The 24,194-nt window shown below is 38.3% G+C and overlaps 1 long non-coding RNA gene, 1 other non-coding gene and 1 pseudogene across 2 annotated transcripts; all 3 read right to left on the bottom strand.

Annotated features, from left to right (window-relative positions):
• Nucleotides 1-298: 298 nt before the first annotated feature.
• LOC122237405 lies at nucleotides 299-22,062 on the bottom strand. The gene is made up of 4 exons (XR_006215939.1): nucleotides 22,022-22,062; nucleotides 21,187-21,288; nucleotides 6,469-6,526; nucleotides 299-332 (listed from the first exon to the last, which is right to left on the bottom strand). It is a non-coding gene; the product is annotated as an uncharacterized LOC122237405 (long non-coding RNA).
• LOC102960433 lies at nucleotides 10,240-11,150 on the bottom strand (annotated as a pseudogene).
• Nucleotides 11,345-11,506, bottom strand: LOC122237547. Its single transcript, XR_006216148.1, has one exon. It is a non-coding gene; the product is annotated as a U1 spliceosomal RNA (small nuclear RNA).
• Nucleotides 22,063-24,194: the final 2,132 nt, after the last annotated feature.

Genomic DNA, 24,194 nt, shown 5'->3' with positions numbered 1-24,194 from the left:
GGTCCATGAGTTCGAGCCCCACGTGGGGCTCTGTGCTGACAGCTCAGAGCCTGGAGCCTGCTTCAGATTCTGTGTCTCCCTCTCCCTCTGCCCCTCCCCCACTTGTGCTCTGTCTCTCTGTGTGTCAAAAATAAATAAACATTTAAAAAAAGAAGAAGAAGAAGAAGAAGGAAATTCTGGTATATGCTACTATATGGATGAGCCTTGAGGACATTATTTTAGGTAAAATAAGCCAGTCACAAAAAGACAAATACTGTATGATTCTACTTACATGAGGAACTTAGAGTAGTCAAAATCACAGAGACAGAAAGTAGAATGGTGGTTGCCAGGGGCTGGGAAGAGAAAAGATGGGGAATTACTGTTTAATGGGTATGATATGGGAAACAAAAGCAGAAGGAAATGGAAGATCAAATTAAATTTCCTTATAACCTGCAGCCCACTGACAAATACTTAAGGCAGGCAGAGTAACTCCCCGCTGCCCCCCCACCCCCACTGTCTTAATGCTAATGCTTTCCTAGAGGTAAAAACAACCTTAGTTTGACAACAGCTAGGCCTCCAGTACCCTGTGAGTCTTTAGCATATGAAAATCTCTTGGGAAACTTCCTCTTGACTTACCTCCCCCAACTCCCAAGTATATAATCAGTCTCTCCTCAGGGTCCCGGAGCAGCTCTTTCTGCCCACGGGTCCTGTCCCTGTGGTTTATAGAATTGCCTTTAGGCACCAAAGATGTCTCAACAATTCTTTCTTGGCCATCGGCTTCAGATCCGCCCCCCCCCCCACCATCACCCCCAAAACCCCACCAAGTATAGTTTCAGTGTTACTGAAAAAAATTATAGACGGAGATAAAAAGAATTATAGATGGAGATGGAGGGTAGGGATTCTTTTTCAATCTTTTTGTGGTGACAGCCACAATATCTGGGGTGCAGATGTGTGTATAAGCTTGTTCCAGAAAGATACTGGTGACTAGTGACTTGGAATGAGCTAGAGGGAGAAGGTGAGAGAGGACCTCTGGCTTCCCAAGTCCCTAGTGCCTGCTAAGTTAGAAACCTGGCCCTTTGGGGTCAGCTTTTAAATTATGCAGACAAATGTGTTTCAGGGAAAGTAGAGGAGAGGCAATTGTGCCAGCTCCCTCTGCACTGAGCCCTAAGGGGATAGTCACAGCAAACGCTGTGTGCTCATTAAGAATTGCTTCTTTACTTGCTGTAGTTTTGGAGTCTTACGGACACAAGCCTTGTTGCTTTCCAATATGGGTGTTTCAGGAGTCTGTTCCTCCAGTGGGAGTATTAAAAGTTGGGATGCTAGATGTGGGCTTCCACCCCAATTGTGTGGCACTGTGTTGGGGTGGGGTTTATAGCAAGACAGTGTCTTTCTTGGCCTTTCCTATTCATTTAGATGTGGGTATTTTCTCGTTTGTTAGATGTGTAGGAGCTGTTCAGCTAGTTTCCAGATCTCTGTCACAGGGAATTGCACCACGTGCAATTGTATCTGTACATTTGGTGTGCATGTGGAAGAAAAAAGCTCAGGGGCTTCCTATGTTTCCATCTTGGTCAGCACTTCAGAATCTGCTGACATACTATTCTTGTCATCAGTCCTCTCTCACCTCCTTACCTTCATCTACTTCCACTCCCTTTCACTAAATCTGCTCCAGCCACGGTAGCTTTGCCCATACAGAGCATTTAGAATGAAAAGAGCTACTAGGCTATGAAAGAAACTCTGAGAAAGATTTACATGTAAGGACATGTGCCCCAGGGAGTCAGTCTGCCAACCTTGGCTCTGTCTGTAGATATTGAAGCAGCCCTATGATCGAATTCCTGTCCTACTCAGCTACAATCCAGGAGCAGTCCTGCCAGCCTAGGCATCCAGCAGGAGGTATGCCCATCTGTGACCGTAGACCTCAGTCACAGCTGTGGCCCCCAAAGCAGCCCTGTGACTCAGTCCCAGCGCCTCTCAGCTGCAGTTCAAACCAGACCTACTCCCTACCCAGGGACATGCCCAGTGACATGCCAGGAGCCTCCCAAGCACCCTGAGGGAGCCGTGCACTAGGTTTCTAGTCATAATCAAAAAGGCATTCTCCACTCCAAAGTTGTAATTTCCTCATGTTTTATTTGTGTTTATTTGGCCTTATTTTTAACATCTAAATCTTTGATTCACTTGGAACTTACCCTCCTATACTATTAAGTATAATAATATTAATCCAATTTTGCATTCTTCCAGATGGTTTTAGTTGTCCCAACACTATCTGAATGGTATCTTCCCCCCCACCCCCATTGATATCATCTTATCATCTACTAAATTCCTGTATGTTTATGGGTTTATTTATGCTTTTTTGTTCTATTGGTCCATCTGCTTATTTCAAACACCATTATCATACCTTTAAAATTGTTGTTGCTTTATGCTTTAATATCTGATAGACATAACCCTTCCTCATTGCTCTTCTCTGTCAGAATTTCCTGGCTGTTCTCATTTGTCTCATTTGTCATATGAACTTTTGAATACACTTCACCACTTCAGGGAGGAAAGTACAGGCATTTTTATTGGGATCATGTTAAATGTACAATTTACCCTGGGGAAAGCTGTCGACTTTATGGAAGTGTTTTTCTAAGACCATGCAAAAGGTTTGCATTTGTTCAAATCTTCTTTCGTATTTTTCATTGACTTCTAAAGTTTTCTTCATCTGTGTCTTGCTGAATCCGTAGGTATTTCATCTTTTTGACTGCTATTCCAAGTGAGATCTTATCTTCTAACTGGTTGATATATACAGATAATGGTACAGATAGAGAGATTGCCACTGATTTCCCTATAGTGATTTTGTATGTAACTATCTTTGAATTCCCTTATTGCTTGACAAAGCTTTTCAATTGATTCTCTCACAATCTGAAAGTATAACATTGCTATCATCCCTATATATGATAGTTTTATCTCCTTTGCAGAAAGACTAAGATGCATGATGCTGATATTTGAGCTGAGATTAGTTTATTATACCAATAAAATTTCCACTATTCCAATAATATTCCAAAATCATACTTTTGCATGTGGATATCTAATGTATGCAATACCATTTGTTGAAAGACTATTATTTCCCTCCATCAAATCATCTTGGCCCTTTATTCAAAAGCCAACGGACTATAAAAGTTAGGGTTTACTTCTGGACTCTAAATTTCATTCCATTGATCTTTATGGCAGTACCATACTGTCATCACTTTGTAACCTCACAGTACAAACTGCAAAGTACATAGCTTTGAAACTGCAAGTGAGTCCTATAATTGTGTTGTTCTTCTCAAGAATGTTTTGGCTGTTCTAGATCCTTTGCATTTCCACATGAATTTTAGGATCAGCTTGCCAATTTCTGGGATTTTGCCAGAGACTGCATTGAATTGGCAGATCAAAGTTAGGGAGTACCACCATCTTAACTTGCTGTATTGTCTTCCAGTCTATGAACATAGGATGTCTCTCTGCTTATTTAGATCTTTCATTTCTTTCAACGTTTTGTGGTTTTCAGTATACAAGTCTTACCCACTTCTATTTAAATTATTCTTATTTTATTCTTTTTCATGCTATTATAAAAGAAATTATTTTTGAATTTCATTTTCAGATTGTTTTTTGCTAATGTATTGAAATGCAATTGATTTTTTAATATTGCTCTTGTATCCTACAACCTTGCTGAAGTTGTTTATTATCTCTAATAGGTCTTCAGTGGGTTCTTTCAGTTTTTCTATACACAAGATCATGACATTTGCAAATATAGATTTACTTCTTCCTTTCTAGTCTGGATGTCTTTTATTTCTTTTTCTTGTCTAATTGCTTGCTATAGGGTGAATATTTGCGTCACTCAAAAATTCATATGTTGAAGTCCTAACATCCAAGGTCATGGTAGTAGGTGGAAACTTTGGGAGGTAAATAGGTCATGAGGATGGAGGAGTTAGATTAGTGCCTCTATAAAAGAGGCCTAGGATAGGTCCTTGACCCTTCTGCCATGTGAGAACACAGGGAAAACAACCAGGAAGCGACCCCTCACCAGACACCAGACTGCTGGCACTTTGATCTTGCATTTAGCCCCCTTACCAGCAGGAAATAAATTTGTTGTTTACAAGCCACCCGTCTATGGTATTCTGTAATTGTAGCCTGAATGGACGAAGACATTGCCCCTAGAAAGAATATCAAGTAGACTACTGAACTGAGGTGGTGAGAATGACATCTTTGTCTTGTCCCTTATCTTACGAGGGAAAACACTCAACCTTCACCATTAAGTATATTAGTTGTAAGTTCCCATAGATGCTCTTTATCAGCTTGAGAGACTACCCTCGTATTTATAGTTTAAGTATTTTTATCCTGAGCAGAACCTGACTTGATCAAATGCTTTTCTCCACCTATTGAAACGATCATGTAATTTTAAAATACGGCATATCACACAAATTAATTTTGAAATGTTAAACCACCCTTGCGTTCATGGGATAATGATATCTGGTATGTAAAACTCTTTGATAGGTTGATTAAATTTGCTAGTATTTTGTTGAAAATGATTTTTGCAGCTACATTCGTAAGAGATCGGCCTATAGTTTTTATTCTCCTGATGTGTTTGGTTTTGGTATCAGGGTAAAACTGGCCTCAGATGATGAGTTGAGAAGTATTCCCTCCTCTTGTACTTTATGGAACTGCATGAGTTGAATTCTAGCTCACTCGATATTAAGATTAGAACCCTCTTTGCTTATATTTGAGTTTCCTGGTATATTTTTGCCCATTCTTTCATTTCCAACCATTTTAAAACATTGTTTTAGAAGTGTGTCTTCCAAAAATATAATTGAGTATTGTTTTGTGATCCCAAATAATGTTTTGCTAATGGTTAGCAAAGTTTTACAGCTATTTTGAACAAGTTGCTTTGCAATTCAATTTTGAGCATTCGCATTGGGCATAAGATTTTCCATGTAATGTTGAATGGCACATAATTTGGGGAAAGAGGACGGGGTGGGCTCTTAATTATTTACACATGTCTTTCTGCGATGAACTTAATTCTATGACATAAATATGAAAGTAAACCCACTAAAAACTGCAGCTGAGGAAACAGAGTTGAATAAACAGAGTTCCTGCCTGCTGAGCTAGGTAGGAACAAACGGGAAAAGGATGAGTGGGACATTTATATTTGTGGTAATCTTCCTACGTGTCAGATGCTTCACCTCACTGACTCATTTAATGTTCCTAACAATTTTCTCAAGTAGTTATTTTCATCCCCCCCCCCTTTTTTTCCAGGTGAGAAAACTAAGGTTCAAATAGTTTTTGACACTCAAAGTGTGACTGTCAACATCTTCACCATCTGGGAGCTCGTTAGAAATGTAGAACTTCAGGCTTCACACTAGACCTACAGAAGCAGAATCTGCCTTTGAACAGAAACCTCAGGTGATTTATAGGCACATTCAATTTTAAGACTCACTAGTGATTCTCCCAAAGCCAAAGTGTATAAATAGCAGAACCTACTCCAAAGCCTGAGCTCCTTGCAATAGAGTCAAGTCAGCTATAGCTGGATGTAGGGGTTCATGTTGTAATATCAGACATCAATTTTGTCATCTATTAAAGAGTTAATTACCACCCTAAAAACTGATTCTGTACCTCAGAATAAATAAGATGCTTTGAACACCTAGAACGACAAATAAATTCAACTGCAATAAAAGTTTGTCATATTGAACACTGTTTGAGGTTGAAATGCCACCTTAAGCCCCAAATCCTTTGTTATGCAAGATGTATATGGGTTGCAATGGGACTGGAGCTTATTTCTGAGTGATGCTAACAGCTCTGTACACACTGCAGGTCCATACATCTTCTATATCCATTCAGACTGGAAAAATAATCCTAGTGCACCAATCACATAAACTAAGTGTGGGTAACAAAGGAAAGTCTTTCATGGAATGCTACAATAACTCTTCTAGACCTGGGCCTAGGCCTTTAAATGTGAATGACAGTTAAATAAATTCAATTCACACCACGTACTGCATCAAATTCTTTCAAAAATCCAAAACTGCCCTTCTTTTTATCCTGTTTCTCCTTGTTGACTTTGTTTTTCAGTTTTAGAGGAAATACTGTTCATGTTTGGTTTTGTTTTGCTAGGAAAAAAATGCCGATGCACTTTGGATCTAGCTCTGGTGCACTGAGATAGGCCAGCTTGTTCTGCTCTGAGGGCTTCACAGAGCCTTTTAAAAAGTAAAATCATAATACAGTTCAGGATCCTGACTGTCCCCAGTGAGACCTTCTAAAACTTGAGAAGACTGGATCATCCGCCTCAGAGAACATTGCATACTGTACCTTACTTGCTTCCTTTGGAATTTGAGAGCAGAGAACCCCTTCAGAATCGTCTTTATAGATAATTAATACAGCCCCACTTGTGGCGTTGTAAAAACTAGCCTCAATTTGTGGTTAATTCTCTCAGTAAAATGTAGCCATTTTTAGAGCACCAGTTTTATGAGAACACACTGTACTCACTGATGCTATGGGGTCGTTCGTATCTTTTCCCAGCTGGCAAACTCTCTCTAATGATATCCTAGGGATGAGACAGAGAAAGAGATCACATCTCAGGATTTACATGGCAAATAAATCCTTTAAGCTAGTAACTTGCCCCAGGCCAGGGTGGTGGTACGGTGAGTGGGGTGAAAACACAGGTAAATAGGACTGAGAGACAAATTGCTTCACAGCTCCAAAATAAAACATGTCCGGGGATTAATATTACGGTCACCAGCTATGTTGCTTTGCACAAGTCCTCATATCTGTTTGAGCCTCAATATTCTCATCCATAAAATGGAACCAACCACATGTATCTTGCAGGATTGTTGTAAGAATTAAGTGAGTTAATGGATATAAAGCATGTGGCATGTAACAAACAGGAATTATTACTGTAATCCGATTTAAATCTCTCCTGGAAAAGAGAACCTGAAGTTTAAAGACAAAATAAAACTGGGGAGTAGAACAGAAGTATTCCTCTTTGGAATAGGATTTCTTCCCTTCAGTGCCAAAAACATCCATCACCCCTCCTCCTGAGAGAGTGTAGGACTCTGGAAGGGTAAAGAAGAAACCTGGCTATTGTGGAGAGGAAGCCTGCCTGAATCAAGACTGTGCTCTCTGTGGGGCAGATCAGAAGAATTTGGGAATACCAGCTCTGAGCTCCCCACACAGTTTGCCACCTCACCTCTTTTTCTCTCAGCTTTGATGACTCTGGATTGACCAGAGCACTGAGGCCACAGCCTGGTGGAAACATGGCCAAAGATATAAGCCAGCAGGAAAAAAGCCAGACATGTCACTTTCCTAGCTAATCTACCCCAAGCCTGTACATCAAAAGAAGAGGACCCTCCTCATTCACACTCCAAGAAGGTACAGAAACACCAAAGAAGGGGAGACTGGAATTGGTTTACACACTGCAGCAAACTATCTGCCTGCACCCCAAACTGTCAGCTTCAGTTAATCCCTGAGAAAAAGGGAAAGGAACTAAATGATCATTTTAAGACAATCTGGGCCGGGCACTCTCTCATAAATCCCCTGTCTCATGCCCCACCAAGTCTCTGTTGGTGAGGTAGGTATTATGGCCCCTTTTAAGGAAGAGCAGAAGCTCAGAGAGACTGGCAATCTGTCCAAGGTCACACAGCTCAACAGTCAGAACAGAGATCTGTCTGACATCTAACAAACCGGTCAGCAATGAATGTTGTTATCTGGTATATAGAATGTCTTTATTTTTGTGAATTTGGGTTTGTTTGTTTGGTCATTTGGCTAATTTCTCTTTGGTTCTTCTTTTCCCCTGAACACTGTTAACTTAAGCCACAGGTAAGAAATCCAATCCACTTCCTTCTAAAGGCTTTGAAAAAGATACTTCAGTTCTTCAGTTGAAATGAATATTAAATCTTCCCTGGCAAATCTTTAGATTTCATGATCATTTATTATTGTAGGAAATCTAAAGAATATAAGAAAATAGAAATCCTAACCCTGATGGGGTCTTTTCCACAGTGGCTGTTATTTCTCTGAAATAACGGATTAATTTCTTGTTGGCACATTCATATAATACGAATACGTCATATAATATGGAGCAGTCTTTATAGAAATTATTATCAGGACTTCTCAGGCAGGAGCAGCACAAAAGCTGAAAAGCATCTCAAAAGGACTGCAGCCAGGACACCCATTTAAAGACCTCATATATGTTTTTATATAATTTACTTTTTTTTCTTTGTTCTATGACATTAAAAATGTTTCACCCACTTTATGCCAAACAGGAGGGCATAAATTACTATACCTCTTTGAAGGAACTCAGCATTTTCATGTGGTCTTTTAAAAACAAAATGCATGGGGCACCTGACTGCCTCAGTACAGCATGTAACTCTAGATCTTAGGGTCATAAGTGTGAGCCCCATGTTGGGTACAGAGATTTTTTTTTTTAATGTTTATTTGTTTTGAGAGAGAGAGAGAGAGAGCATGCGAGCACAAGCAGGGGAGGAATGGAGAGAGAGAGAATCCCAAGCAGGCTACCCACTGTCAGCACAGAGTTCAGGGCGGGGCTCAAACTCACAAACTGAAAGATCATGACCTCAGCCAGAGTCTGATGCTTAACTGACTGAGCCACCCAGGCGCCCTGGGTATAGAGTTCTTACTCAAATAAAATAAAATAAAATAAAATAAAATATATAAAATAAAATAAAATAAAATAAAATAAAATAAAATAAAACCAGAAGATGTTGGGGCCATGCAAATATTTGTTGAGCTAGCTAAAGGATTATATGTGAAATGACTCCCATTTCCTAAGAATACTGGTTTTATTGAGGTTTCATTTTGTGGGGTTTTTAAAAATATTTTTTTAATGTTTCTTCATTTTTGAGAGACAGAGTACAAGCAGAGGTGGGGCAGAGAGAGACTGAGACACAGAATCCGAAGACTGCTCCAGGCTCTGAACTGTCAGCACAGAGACGGATGTGGGGCTCCAACTCACGAACCAGGAGATCATGACCTAAATGGAAATCGGCCAGCTAATTGACTGAGCAACCCAGGAGACTTGTGGGTTTGTTTTTTTTTTTTTTAAACAGCATACTACTCCATTAGAAACAATAGGGTATTAACCAGCATAGCCCTGTGATTGTTTGGTTTGTTCTTTATCCCATTGGAGATGTTCCTGAGCCCTAAAAAGACAGACCAACATTCACAGAAATAGACAGTACTAAGCAAAAAGGAAGTAGTTCATCCATTCCCTTTTACTAATTATTTTCCTACATGCCCACCACTCTTCTGATCATACTAGTTTCTTTTATTCTTCAGTATCCCTTTCAAACATGCCTCAGTGTTTCTCACGTTTCTTTCCTCAATAACCCATTCCTTTATGCAACCAGCCTTTCCCATATCTTCAACTGTCAGCTCCACATAAATAATATTTAACCATCTCAGATCTTTATGGAGGACAGATAAAGGAGGGAGAGAAGAAAGAGGATAAGGGAGGGAGGGACAATTTATTCCTAAAATCTTTTCCCTCACCTTCCCCCAGAGTTACACATCCCTTTTTCCAACCCTAAGCTGGACATGCCTACCTGAATTACCCACACACAACCTCAAATAAATGCATGTTAGAACCATCTTTTTAAAAAACAGTTTTGAGATACAACTGAGATAAAATAAGCTGCACATATTTTAAGTGTGTAATTTGTTGAATTTTGACATATGCTTATACTTGTGAAACCATCACTGCAATCAAGATAGTCAACAATGGATTATGGCCCCAAATTTCTTCAGGTCCCTTTGGAATCCCTTCCTTTCCCACTTTTCTGTGCTCCTCCACCCTACACACCTCCCCAAACAAACTGATCTGCTGTTATTGTTGACTGTATCCACAATTCATTCCTTTTTATTGTTGCTACAATGGCATTGTATAAATATGCTACCATGTGTTTATCCATTTACCCATTGATGGAAATTTGGGTTGCTTATCACTTAGGGGCTACAAAGCTGTTATAAACACTTCTGTGCAAATCTTTACAAGGACATAATTCCTTTTTTTTTTTTTTAAGTTTATTTATTTGAGAGAGAGAAAGAGAGAATCCAAGTCTCACGAACCCGGAGATCATGACCTAAGCTGAAATTAAGAGTCAGATGCTCAACCAACTGAGCCACTCAGTTGCTCATCCTTTTCTCTTGGGTAAAAAATCTTGGAGTGGAATGGTTGGGTCATGTAGTAGATGTATACTTAACTTCGCTGTTGTTGTTGTTGTTGTTGTTGTTGTTGGTTGGTGAATAAGCTTATTATTGTCTTTATCCAAAAAATCTTCATAGAAAATTGTGGTTTGGCTTATTAGCTCTCAGCAGCCCACTCCTGATCTCTAAGGAAGTTTGCCTTCTTCTGAGCTACCTGATCTTTCTTCTGGGCAAGAGACATTTGGGGACAATTCCACCTCTTCTTTTTAACTTCTTTCTTAGGCTCCTTCTCATAGATTGGATTCTCTCATATGGCAGCAGGAGCTTTCTTATAAGCATCTGATTCTTGTAAGCATCTCATCTTCTTCCCTTAGGTACTGCATATAATCTGTAACGTTTTGACCCATGATGTGCTTCCGATGTCCTTCTGCATTGAATTCCTTCCTTTCTGAATCATAACCAGGAAATCATTTGGTACTGTGAGGAATAGACAAGCCTCCATCCACAGCTCCTTGAGGACCCCCAAAATTTTATATCTCCAGTAGTATTTCTGGCAAGCCCTGCATCCAAATAGCAGGTGAAGGCACCAGGTTGATCATCAATACTTTCCACATTGCAGTCATCTCTAGTCACTTCTACTTGGCCTTCATAGATCTTATCCACACCAAACCTATGGAGAAGCCTGCAGGCCAGCAGCAGGCCAGTACAATATGCTGCAGCATAACTTGTCAGGCCAACCTTCACACCATACTTTGGGAGTTCATGAGCATAAGCTGCACAAACTATCATGTCTCCTTCTATACGGGCATAAACAATCTGACAAATGATGTCTCTGTTGCTTACACGAAATATCCTGTATTTAGGTGTGTTGTACTTATTTTTATCCTGAATTACCAAGCATTTCCGGGCATAGTAATCAGTTTTAACTTCTTGTCTTCTTCTAAATTTCACTTGGTATCTCTTGAAGTAAGCCTTATTCTTGATAACTTTAACAAACCCCATCCTGCACAACAGAGACCGGCATCAGCAGCTTGCCAAAGACCAGCAGGCTCAGCCATATTTTTAACATTTTTAAGTAACTGCCCAACTGTTTTCCAAAGTGTTCATACATTTTACATTCCTACCAGTAGTATGTGAGATTTCTAGTTTCTCCGCATCCTCTCCAACACTTGGTGGGGTCAATCTTTTTAATTTTAGTCATTCTGACAGTTATGTAGTGACATCTTATAGTTTCTAATTTGCATTTCTCCAATAAGTCATTTGGGGAAATCACAGGGGTCAGCACATCTGGAGTGCAATGGATGAACTACCTCGCCCTGGGAGAACTACCTTTGTGATCATGGTGTCTCCCCCGCCAGGTAAGTTTTCTATTAGCCACATTTTCATGTAATTTCTCGCCATCTATAGATCTTCTTTGGTGAAGTCTATTCAAATCTTTTGTCCATTTTTATTGGGTTTTCTTATTATTGAGTTTTGAGTGTTCTTTATATATTCTGGAATCAAGTCCGTTAGTAAATATATGCTTCCCAAAGATTTCCTCCCAGTCTGTGGCTTGTCTTTTCATTCTCTCCTAACTGTGTCATCTGAAGAACAGAAATTTTAGATTTTGAAGAAGTCTAATGTATCAATTTATCCTTTTATTCAGTGATTTTGGTATTTTTTTCTAAGAAGTATTGTCTGATTCAAGTTCACAAAGATTTTCTACCATGTTTTCTTCTAGAATTTTTATAGTGTTAGGTTTTACATTTAGGCATATGATCCATTTTGAATTCGTTTTTATAAATGGTGCACAGTATGGATCCAAGTTTCTTGTTTTTTTGTTTTTTTAATATAAATATCCATGGGTGCCTGGCTGGCTCAGTTTGTGGAGCACGTCACTCTTGGTCTCAGGGTTGTGGGTTCAAGCCCCATATTGGGTGTAGAAGTTAGTTAAAAATAAAATCTTTAAAAAAATAAAATAATAGACTTCCAATTATGCCCACACTATTTGGTTGAAAAGGCTATCCTTTACCCATCGCATTGCCTTTGCTCTGATATAAAAAAAAAAAAAATCAATTGTTTGTAATGTATGGGTCTATTTCAGAACTCTCTATTCTGTTCCTTTGATGTATCTGTCCATTTCCATGCCAATACCACATTGTGTTGGTGACAACAGCTTAATAATAATGTTTAAAATCAAGTAGTGTACCCCTCCAACTTTCTTCTTACTATTTTAAGGTTGCTTTAATTATTTTAAGTCCTTGGCATTCCCATATGAATATTACAATCAGCTTACCAATTTCGACCCAGAACAGTCTGCTGAGATTTTTATTGGTATTGCATTGAATGTATAAATCAGTTTGTAGAGTACTGATACCTTAACAATATTGAGCCTTCCAGGCCATTTACAAGGTATAGCTCTCCACTTCTTGAAATTTTCTTTACTTCTGTCAGCAATATTTAGTAATTTCCAGTGTACAGGTCTTTCACATATTTGGTCAGATTTACCCCTAAATGATTAATAATTTTTTATGCTATTATAAATGGTACTTTAATTTCAAACTCCAATTGTTTATTGCTTGGTATATGAAAATACAATTTCCTGTTACTAAGATTCAATGTATCTTAAATAACCAATATACATTAAAATTATAAAAAGTCTGGGGCGCCTGGGTGGCTCAGTCGGTTAAGCGGCCGACTTCAGCTCAGGTCATGATCTCACAGTCCATTAGTTCGAGCCCCGCGTCGGGCTCTGTGCTGGCAGCTCAGAGCCTGAAGCCTGTTTCAGATTCTGTGTCTCCCTCTCTCTGACTCTCCCCCGTTCATGCTCTGTCTCTCTCTGTCTCAAAAATAAATAAACGTTAAAAAAAATTATAAAAAAAATTATAAAAAGTCTGGCATGTAACAAGAGATATATGTGTTTTACAAGCATCAGCAAGATCTGATAATGAATTAATTCTATTGTATGTGTATGGCAGGTGTGAAGAAGAGCTAATGGTCAAAAATAAAAGATATTTGAGAGTTCTGAGATGACATGTGGTGGTAATCTTATTAACCAAAATGGTGACAATAGGGTAAATTCACTTCATAGAGAAATTTCTGGACATTGTGTGGCAATGTCTTTTTTGAAATCAAGATAGAAAAATCTAGCAAGTAATTGGAAACTAGACTGTGTTCCTTTGGTGCTTTTGGGCTCCAAGGAAGGCAACTATGTAATCTTGAACCTTCACTGCTCAACTTCCCAGAGTTATAACATGCTGATGTAAACTGCAGATCTTTAAGGTGAGTGGAGTGGGAAGTGCCCAGGACTTCCCAAATTTATTTCCTCATGAAACTCTTATTGGTGAGGAGAAACAAAGCTAGTGCGCAGAGATACTCTTTGGAAAACAACACTCTAAATGACAGAGAATTACGGTATTATATCATGTATCAGCTGCTTGAAAGCCTCCAACTCTTGCACTTGCTCAACTCATCCTGTCTTCCAATATTTAAGCAAATTGGCTCAAACCTTCATTCCACATATATTGGGAAAACTGGTATCCTTTCTAATATGTCTGGGTGTCTGGTGGGGGCTACACATTTCTTTCTTTTTTTTTTTTTAATGTTTATTTTTGAGATAGAGAAAGAGGGAGGGGAAGGGAGAGAGAGAGAACAAGTCAGGAAGTGGCAGAGAGAGGAGACACAGAATCTGAAGCAGGCTCCAAGCTCTGAGCTGTCAGTACAGGGCCCGATGTGGGGCTTGAACCCACAGATCATGAGATCATGACCTGAGCCGAAGTCAGAAGCTCAACCAACTGTGCTACCCAGGTGTGGGGGCTACAATTCAACTGAGTTCCTGCTTCCACTACATTCTTGATATCTATTCTGAATTTCACTTTCTTCCTTATATCAAGCTGATGGGCCCTCCTTAATCCCCTTTCTTTCTGGAACACTACTGACTCAAAGATGAGGGTATGAATGGTACAAAAGAGAGGAGTTGAACCCTGTGTGACACAGTCAACAAAAAATTGAGAATTAGAAATCCCCATTAATTGAAAATGCTCTTAACTATCCCTGCTTCCAGGAAAGTTACACTGGTTGTCTCTTATATTTAAACTCTTCTTTCTCATATTCCTAGGCCCCCTTTGTCTCATCTCCTCTCCTGGCTCACCCCAACCCCAAGTAACTCTCTATCTCACTTATAACCCACCTAGGGAATGTCCTGAGGGGCAGATTTTCCACAACCATACAAGCTGGTCAGAGGCAGTTTGAGATGGTTCTCTCCCCTCCACAGAATTCCACCACCAGCATTGATTCTATAGGCCATTTTTCCTCCTACCACAATTTGTAGGGCACTACAACACCGCTCTGATCCTCCCCCATTGTGATGTCTCTCTAGACATCCCTAATGTTGCCTGTCTTCCCACATTCAACTTCCCCTCAAAGGAAAGAGTTGGTGAGTTGGTCACTATCTTGTGTCAAGAGTCCCTATTGCATGTCTTTTTCCTAAGGTACCTAATCCTCATTCAATCATCCTGGCCAAGGTCAAAACTCATAATGCTACAATCCATAAAGAACTTCTCAGTTTGCTCAGAAGTAAGATGGAAGAAAGGGAAGAGGCAGAAAGAATAAAAGCATAGAGTTATAGTGTTTGTTGGCCCATTTAAGATAATTGAGAGTCCATTCATCTTTAAGAGAAAGATAATGACAAAGAAGTCAAATGATACATTCCAGGTAACATGAGGATTGACAGAGAATTGACTTGGACCAGAGTCTCCTCACTCCAAATCCACTCACAATATCCTTCCACCTGATAAACAAGTAACTTTAAAACTTTTTTGGCCACAACTCACAGTAAGAAACATATTTTACATCAGGACAAGCACACACACACATTATTGATAACCTTTTACACAGCTCTTACTATGTGCATATGTGTGTATGTGTGTAGATATATAGATCTGTGTGTATATCTGTGTGTGTGAATAGATGGATAGGTAAACAGAGAGAAAGGGATTTATAAATTCTAAGCTCTTTACATATGTTAACTCACTTAATTCTCACAATTCTGTGAGGTAGGTACTTTTATTACCTTAATTTTACAGATGAGTAAACTGAGGCACATAGAAACTTGTACAAGACAAAGAGCCAAGCCAGGATTTTAATACACACAACATGGCTCCAGAGTCTATGCCCTTAATCATTACACATACTATCTTTCATGTGTGTTACACATGTAGGAATATATTTATGTATACACATATATGTGTGTGATATTTCATAAAACAATACTTATCTTACTCCCTGTGATGCACTTTCATTAAAAAAAATTTTTTTAATTGACTGAAACCCACTAAATTGATTTACAACCCACATTTTTAAAACATTTGAAAAAACACTGCTAAACTAACCAGGCTAGGTTTCCTTTCTAGATCTTCCTTTTAGAAAAGAAGGGAGACAAGTATAAAGACAAATATAAAATGATCACGAAGTAAAAGAGGGAAACCTCCAAGTTTCTGCCTCATGGGAAGACAGTTTTAATATCTGTCACTTAGGAGAGAAAAGAAGAGATGGAGAAATGGGTATTAGTGAGTAAATATGCCTGCAAGTCAGACATGGAGAAACAATTCCCTAAACCTTGAGCTCATCATAACAGCACAGCTTTCATATTAGTACACACCTGACCTATTTTTAAATCAACCAATCCTATCTGCAAAAGATTAATTAACTTCAACAAATATTTTTTATGTTAATAAAAGTAGTACAACACCATTTTAGTTCTTACTATGTGTCAGGATCATTTTAAGCACCTTACATATTAATTAACTAACTTATTAAGTCTCACTATTCTATATGGTGGGTGCTATTATTAAACCAGTTTATAGATGAGGACATTTAAGATTTGTCTGTGATCACACAGCTACTAAGTGCGAAGATGGGTTTTACCTTAGCTTAAATCTAACAGCTGTGTTCTCCCAACTACTACTCTAGGCTGTCTTCCACTCAGTGTTTAAGCCATTGTGCTGGGTACTACATGGCAATCTCTGAAGTAAAATAATTTATGACTTCTTATTTAAATTTTTTTAAGATTTTATTTTTAAGTAATTTGTACAATGAATGTGGGCTCAAACTCCCACCCCCGAGATCAAGAGTCACACACTCCACCAACTGAGCCAGCCAGGTGCCCGATTTCCTATTTAAATTGATTAAGTAACACGTGGTCTTCTAGAAGTATGCTAAGACAGAATTAACTCAATGTTCAATCCGAACAAGTATTAATTCATCATTTAATAGGTAATATTTGCATACTGTAATGGTTTACATATTATTATGGTGTTGTATTATTATTAAAAATTTATATTTAAAATTCACACTGGTCTATAACCCATGATTATAGTATGGACTCATTGAGTAGATTCTATTGAAATTGACATCGTGTGATGTTATCATCTTTAAAAATTTTTTTTAATTTATTTATTTTGAGAGAGAGAGAGCAAGCATGAGTGGGGTAGGGTCAGCGGGAGGGGGAGAGGGAGAGGGAGAGGGACAGGAAGAGGGGGAGAGGGGGAGAGAGGGAGAGAGGGAGAGAGGGAGAGAGAGAGAGAGAGAGAGAGAGAGAGAGAATACCTCAAGCAGGCTCCACACTGTCAGTGCAGAGACTGGCACAAGGCTCACACTCACAAACCACAAGATCATGACCTAAGCCAAAAATGAAGAAACGGATGCTTAACTGACTGAGCCACCCAGGCACCCCTGATGTTATCACCTTTATCATAATTTATATCTACTTCTACCACTAACATTAGCAATAAAAGTTTCCCATGGGAGGAATGCAAACTGGTGCAGCCATTGTGGAAAATAGTATGGAGTTTCCTCAAAAAATTAAAAGTAGAATTAACATATAATCCAGCAATTCCACAACTGAGTACTTACCCAAAGAATAGGAAAACACTAATTTGAAAAGATATACATACCCGTTTCCTGCAGCATAAATAGCCAAATTGTGGAAGCAATCCAAACATCCATCGAGAGATGAATGGATAAAGAAGATGTGGTAACATACACACACATACTGGAATATTACAGTCATAAAAAAAATGAAATTCATTCTTGCCATTTGCATGGATGCAACATGGATAGATCTAGAGAGTATAATGCTAAGTGAAATAAGTCAGAGAAAGACAAATACCATATAATTTCACTTATATATGGAATTTAAGGAACAAAATAAGTGAACAAATTGAAAAAGACACAAAATACAGACTCTTAACTACAGAGAACAAACTAATGGTTACCAGAGGGGAGGTGGGGGGAGATGGGTGAAATAGGTGATGAGGATTAAGAGTAGACCTATTGTGATGAACACTGAGTAATGTATAGAATTAATGAATGTAATGTGCAGAACTGTACACTTGAAACTAATACTGTACAGTAATTATACTAGAATTAAAATTTTTTTAATTAAAAATAAAAAATAAAAATAATGTTTAAATGTTTCCCATGGAGGGGTTTATATATGTGCATATATGTATATGTAAGAATATATGTTTCTGTTTATATTTATACATGCACTTCACATAGTCCAATGATCTCATGCAATTTCTTTCAAGTTGTTAATATTTACTCTATTTCCTATTTCCTCTGCTGTCAGAACTTGCCTCAATATTCAAAATTAAGGACAGCTGGGGCATCTGGGTGGCTCAGCTGGTTAAGCGTCCAACTCTGGATTTCGGCTCAGGTCAAGATCTCATGGTTGATGGGATGGAGCCCTGTGTCAGCCTCCACGCTGACAGCACAGAACCTGCTTGGGATTCTCTCTCTCCCTCTCTCTCTTTGCCCCTCCCCCACTCATGTGTGTGCTCTCTCTCTCTCTCTCTCTCACACAAAATAAATAAACTTTAAAAAAAGAGTTAAGGACAGCTGAATGAAATATTTCAAGGGGGAAATTTTAAACCACAAGAGAAGTAGTGGGAAGTAGTCTTAGTTGCCTATTTAGTTGAGCAGTAGAGTCTAGTCTTGTCCTTGGCCAAGAAGATTTTCATAAATGCCACCACATGATAGCAACCCAAAAAGAGATCATGCAGATTAATATTATCCTTCTTTTTTTTAATGTTTATTTATTTATTTTTTAATTTTTTTTGATGTTTATTTATTTTTGAGACAGAGAGAGACAGAGCATGAAGGGGGGAGGGGCAGAGAGAGAAGGAGACACAGAATCGGAAGCAGGCTCCAGGCTCTGAGCCATCAGCCCAGAGCCTGACGCAGGGCTCGAACTCACAGACGGCGAGATCGTGACCTGAGCTGAAGTCGGACACTTAACCGACTGCACCACCCAGGTGCCCCTAATGTTTATTTATTTTTGAGAGAGAGAGAGAGAGACAGAGCATGAGTGGGGGAGGGACAGAGAGAGAGGGAGACACAGAATCCAAAGCAGGCTCCAGGCTTCTGAGCTGTTTGCACAGAGCCCAACACGGGGCTGGAACTCATGAACCGTGAGATCATGACCTGAGCCACCCAGGCGCCCCTAATATTATCTTTCTGACACTGCTTTTCAGTTCCCTAGATGCACTGAATCCGCCGAAGAAGCATTAATAGAGCAGCTACTACTACTGGTTATGTCTCTGAAGTAACACAGTATATAAGCACAGGATCTGGAGTCAGGGGACCTGGGTTTGAACTCAATTCTGTCACTTATTGAATAATCAAGAGTAACTCAGTTAATCTTACAGCCTTTTTACGAATTTCATCTGACTTTGTCTTTGACCATTCTTCTTTTGTTCACTTCCCTCTAGTCCCATCTTTCCTACCATTCTTTCTATTCAATTCTTGAACACATCAAGAAGCATTCCCTTCTTCAGGCCTTTCTATGTCCTGTTTCCTCTGCCTGGAATATTCTTCCTCTGGAATCCCAAATGTCATCTCATCAGAGAAGTTTTTCCTGATCATTCTAAATAGAGCAGCATTCATGGACATCTTCCATGTTCCCTGTCCTTTGTACCCTACTCAACTTTTCTGTAAGGGAATGACATACACCTGTGTTTGTTTGTTGTCTGCCTCTCCCCACTAGTACAGAAACTCCACATTCACTATGTGTCATCAGTGTCTGTCAGAGTAGAGCATTCCTCAATACTTGTTTCTTGGTTTGCCTCCTTCTTTTCCCTTTGCTCAATTGTTTCTTAAATCCCGTATGAGTGAGATCATATGGTATTTGTCTTTCTCTGACTTATTTCCCTTAGCATAATACTCCAGCTCCATCCATGTCATTGCAAATGGCAAGGGTTCATTCTTTTTATGGCTAAGTAATATCCCATTGTATGTATATAAAATATATATACCACATCTTCTTTATCCATTCATCAGTCGATGGACACTTGGGCTGTTTCCATATTTTGGCTATTGTCGATAATGCTGCTATCAATCTCGGGGTTCATGTATCCCCTTGAATTGGTATTTTTGTTTTCTTTGGGTAACCAGTAGTACAAATGCTAGGTTGTAGGGTAATTCTATTTTTAACTTTTTGAGAAAGCTTCATACTGTTTTCCACAGTGGCTATACCAGTTTACATTCCCATCAATGGTGCCAAGAGGGTTCCCCTTTGTCTACATCCTTGCCAACACTTTTGTTTCGTGTTGTTGATTTTAGGCATTCTGACAGGTGTGAGGTCACATCTCATTGTACTTTTGATTTGGATTTCCCTGATGATCACTGACCCTGAGCATCTTTTCATGTGTCTGTTCACTATCTGTATGTCTTCTGCCCATTTCTTCACTGGATTATTTGTTTTTTGGGGTGTTGAGTTTTATAAGTTCTTTACATATTTTGGATACTAACTCCTTATCAGGTAGGTCATTTGCAAATATCTTCTCCGATTCCATGAGTTGCCTTTAAGTTTTGTTGATGGTTTCCTTTGCTATGCAGAAGCTTTCTATTCTGATGAAGTCCCAATAGTTTATTTTTGCTTTTGTTTCCCTTGCCTCAGGAGTTATATCTAAAAAGAAGTTGCTATGGCCAATGTCAAAGAAGTTTCTGCCTGTGTTCTCCTCTAGGATTTTTATGGTTTCAGATCTCACATTTGGGTCTTAATTATAGAAAACAAACTGATGTGGATTATGGAGCACACTTGTGATGATCCCTGGGTGTTATATGGAAGTATTGTATCACCACCTTGTACACTTAAAACTAAGTAAATAAATACTTATTGAATTAACTTTGTTTTGGTGTATGACAATATAGTTCCTATCTAGTTCACATAGATGTAAAAAGTCAAATGATTATGTGAAAGCACTTTGTAGAATGCTACATAAATGATGGGGCTTCTGGGTGGTTCAGTCGGTTAAGCATCTGACTTCAGCTCAGGTCATGATCTCACAGTCTGTGAGTTCAAGCCCTGCGTCAGGCTCTGTGCTGACAGCTCAGAGCCTGGAGCCTACTTCAGATTCTGTGTTTCCCTTGATCTCTGCACCTCCCCTGCTCATTCTTTGTCTCTCTCTGTCTCAAAAATAAATAAAAACATTTAAAAATTTTTTTGTTTTAAAAAGAGTGCTACATAAATGAGATGCTTTTCCTACAGTGAGGAGATTATTAAATGACATTTACATGGCTGTAGATTGTTTACAAAATGCCAAAGAATCCTAACTCAAAAGATCAGGAAGAAATTAGCCATATCACTCATATTTAAGCCCTAATATAGAAGCAACGACTAGGAAATGTAAAAGCCACTCATATTTGACTACTTTGAGAACTTTTTTTTTATTTGCCATATCAAGAACTTGTTAGTTAACTAATTTTTAGGTCTTCAGAAAGTTAAATGTTTCAAAATTATGTTTCCTTCTCCAGAGCAATCACAAATCAAAATAACATCTTAAGTCAGTTACAAATCAAAATATTAAGAACAAAGTTGTTTAATCACTAGATTCGAAGAGCCAGAGCTCAGGCCAGCCTAATTTCTTATATTATTGTGTGATCTCCACCACTTCTACTCTTACTTTAAAAGATTTAGAGAAGGAGTGAAAGTTCTGAACAAAATAATTTTCTATTAGGGGGGTAACAACTTTAAACCTTACATCTTGATTTATTTCAGCTACTTACTGATTCCAGTCTTGTGCCATGTAATTGGATGATCTAAGGATACCTTGCCTTTTTGAGAGTAAGAACTGTTTCTCATTTCCTCTGGAGCTCTAAGATCACTGGCTAGGAAAGGAAGAGGATTAATGATGAGAAAGAAGTCCTTCCTATTTCCTCTGCTGCCAGAAACTTATCTCATTATTAAAGGTTACAGATGGCTGAATGAAGAGCTTTCTTCCTTCCTTTCTTTCTAATAGACCACCCCATTTCAATTCCAAACAGTCTTCTCTAAACACATTACAATGAAACTGTCAAAAACCAAAATCAGAGAGAGAATTCTAAAAGCAGCAAGAGAAAAATAGCTATTAAGCTATAGGAACCCCGATTAGGCTATCAGCAAATTTCACAGCTGAAACTGTACAGGCCAAGAGAGAGTGGAATAATAATCAGAGTGCTTAAAGAAAAAAAACAGTCAACCAAGAATACTCTATCCTCTAAAATTATTTTTCAGAAACGAAAGAGAAATAAAGACTTTCCTAAATGCAACTTAACTATGGCATAAAGATTAAAGGAGGGGCACCTGGGTGGCTCAGTCATTTAAGCTCCGACTTCAGCTCAGGTCATGATCTCACAGTCCGTGAGTTTGAGACCCGCGTCGGGCTCTGTGCTGACAGTTTGGAGCCTGGAGTCTGTTTCAAATTCTTTGTCTGCCTCTCTCTCTGCCCCTCCCACACCCTCTCTCAATAAAGGAATAAACATTAAAAAAAAAAAATCTTTAAAAAAAAAGATTAAAGGAAAATATCAGTAAAAATAACTATGGCTACTATAGCTTGTTAATAAATGTACAATACAGGGGCACCTGGGTGGCTCAGTCGGTTGAGCGTCCGACTTCGGCTCAGGTCATGATCTCGCGGTCTGTGAGTTCAAGCCCCGCATCAGGCTCTGTGCTGGCAGCTCAGAGCCTGGAGCCTGCTTTCGATTCTGTGTCTCCCTCTCTCTCTGCCCCTCCCCTGCTCATGCTCTGTCTCTCTCTCTGTCAAAAATAAATGAACATTAAAAAAAAAATTTTTTTTTAATAAAATAAATAAATAAATGTACAATACAAAAATAAGTAAACTGTGACTTCAAAAACATAAAAGTAGGGGAGTAGAAGGGTCAAGTTTGAGTATGAGATTGAAGTTAAGTTGCTATTGGCATAAAATGAACTGTTCTATGTTTTATGTAAACCTCATGGTAACCATAAAGTAAAAACCTATAACAGATTCACAAAAGATAAAGACAAGGGAGTTAGAGCATACCACCGTGGAAAATTACTAATTCACAAAGATAGTCAGCAAAAGAGGAAAACAAAGGAACAATGAGCTACAAAACGGCCATTAATTAATAAGCAATTAATAAGCAATTATTAAGATGGAATTAGTAAGTACTTACATATCAATTACAATAAATGTAAATGGATTGAATTATCCAATCAAAAGGCAAAGGCTGGAGCACCTGGGTGGCTCAGTCAGTTAAGCATCCCACTTCAGCTAAGGTCATGATCTCATGGTTTGTGAGTTCAAGCCCCACATCAGGCTCTTTGCTGTCAGCAGAAAGCCCATTTCTAATCCTGTGTCTGCCTCTCTCTCTGCTCCTCCCTAACTCACGTGTGCACATACACACACTCTCTTCCTCTCTCCAAAATAAACAAACATTTTTTTAAAAAGCAAAGGCTGGTGGGCTGAATAAAAAAAAAAAAATAAAGAAAAGAAAAGAAAAACAAGACCCAACTATATGCTGTTTACAAGAGACTCACTTCAGCTTTAAGGACACACATAGGTTCAAAGGGATGGGAAAATATATTCCATGCAAGTGGAAACCAAAAGAAAGCAGAGATAAATGTATTTATATCTGACAAAATAGACTTTAAGTCAAAAATGGTAACAAGAGACAAATAAGGTATGATAAAAGGATGAACTCATCTAGAATATGTAACAATTGTACATATATGCACCTAATGTCAGAACACTTAAATATATTAAGCAAACACTAACAGATGTGAAGGGAGAAAAAGAAAACAATAATAATACAAGACTTCAATACTCCACTTTCAGCAATGTATAGATCATCCAGACAGGAAAATCAACAAGGAAATGGACATGAGCCATACTTTAGACCAAATGAACCTGACAGGCATAAATAGATATTCCATCCAACAGCAACGGAATACCTATTCTTCCTCACTGCACATAGAATATTCTCCAGAATAGATTATATGATAGGCCACAAAGCAAATCTAAGCAAATTTAAGATTTAAATCACATCAAGCATCTATTCCAACCACATTGCTTTGAAACGACAAATCGACAAGAGGAAAGCTAGAAAATTTACAAACATACAGAAAGTAAACAACACACTCGGGTCAAAGAAGAAATCAAAAAGTAAATCAAAATATCTTCAAACAAATGAAAATTGAACTACAACATAAGAAAAACTATGGAATGCTGCAAAAGCATTTCTTAGAGGGAAATTTATAGTGACAAATGCATATATTAAGAAAAACAAATATTCCAAATAAACAATCAAACTTCTTACTTCAAGGGACTAGAACTAAAAATAAGCCCAAAGTTAGCAGAAGTAAATAACAAAGATTGAACCAGAAATAAATAAAATAGAGATCAGAGAAACAGTAGAAAAGATCAACTAAAAACTGCTTTTTTAAAAAAATATAAACAAAATTGACAACTGATAACACAGAAATACATAGGATAGTAGAGGACTACTATGAACAATTATATGCTAACAAATGGGATAACCTAGAAGAAATGGATAAATTCCTAGAAATATACAACCTACCAAGACTGAATCATGAAGAAATAGAAAATCTACACAGATCACAATGAGCAAGGAAGATCAACTGGTAACAAAAAACTTCTCATCAGAGAAAATCCCAAAAGCTGATGATTTCACTGGTGAATCTATCAAACAGTTAAAGAAGGATTAACGTCAATTCTCCCCAAACACTTAAAAAAAAAAACTGAAACAGAAAGCAG

Source organism: Panthera tigris, chromosome A3, assembly GCF_018350195.1.
Source record: "Panthera tigris isolate Pti1 chromosome A3, P.tigris_Pti1_mat1.1, whole genome shotgun sequence".
Lineage (NCBI taxonomy): Eukaryota > Metazoa > Chordata > Mammalia > Carnivora > Felidae > Panthera > Panthera tigris.
The sequence above is the reverse complement of the archived record's forward strand: the minus strand, read 5'-3'. Positions and strand labels throughout refer to the sequence as shown.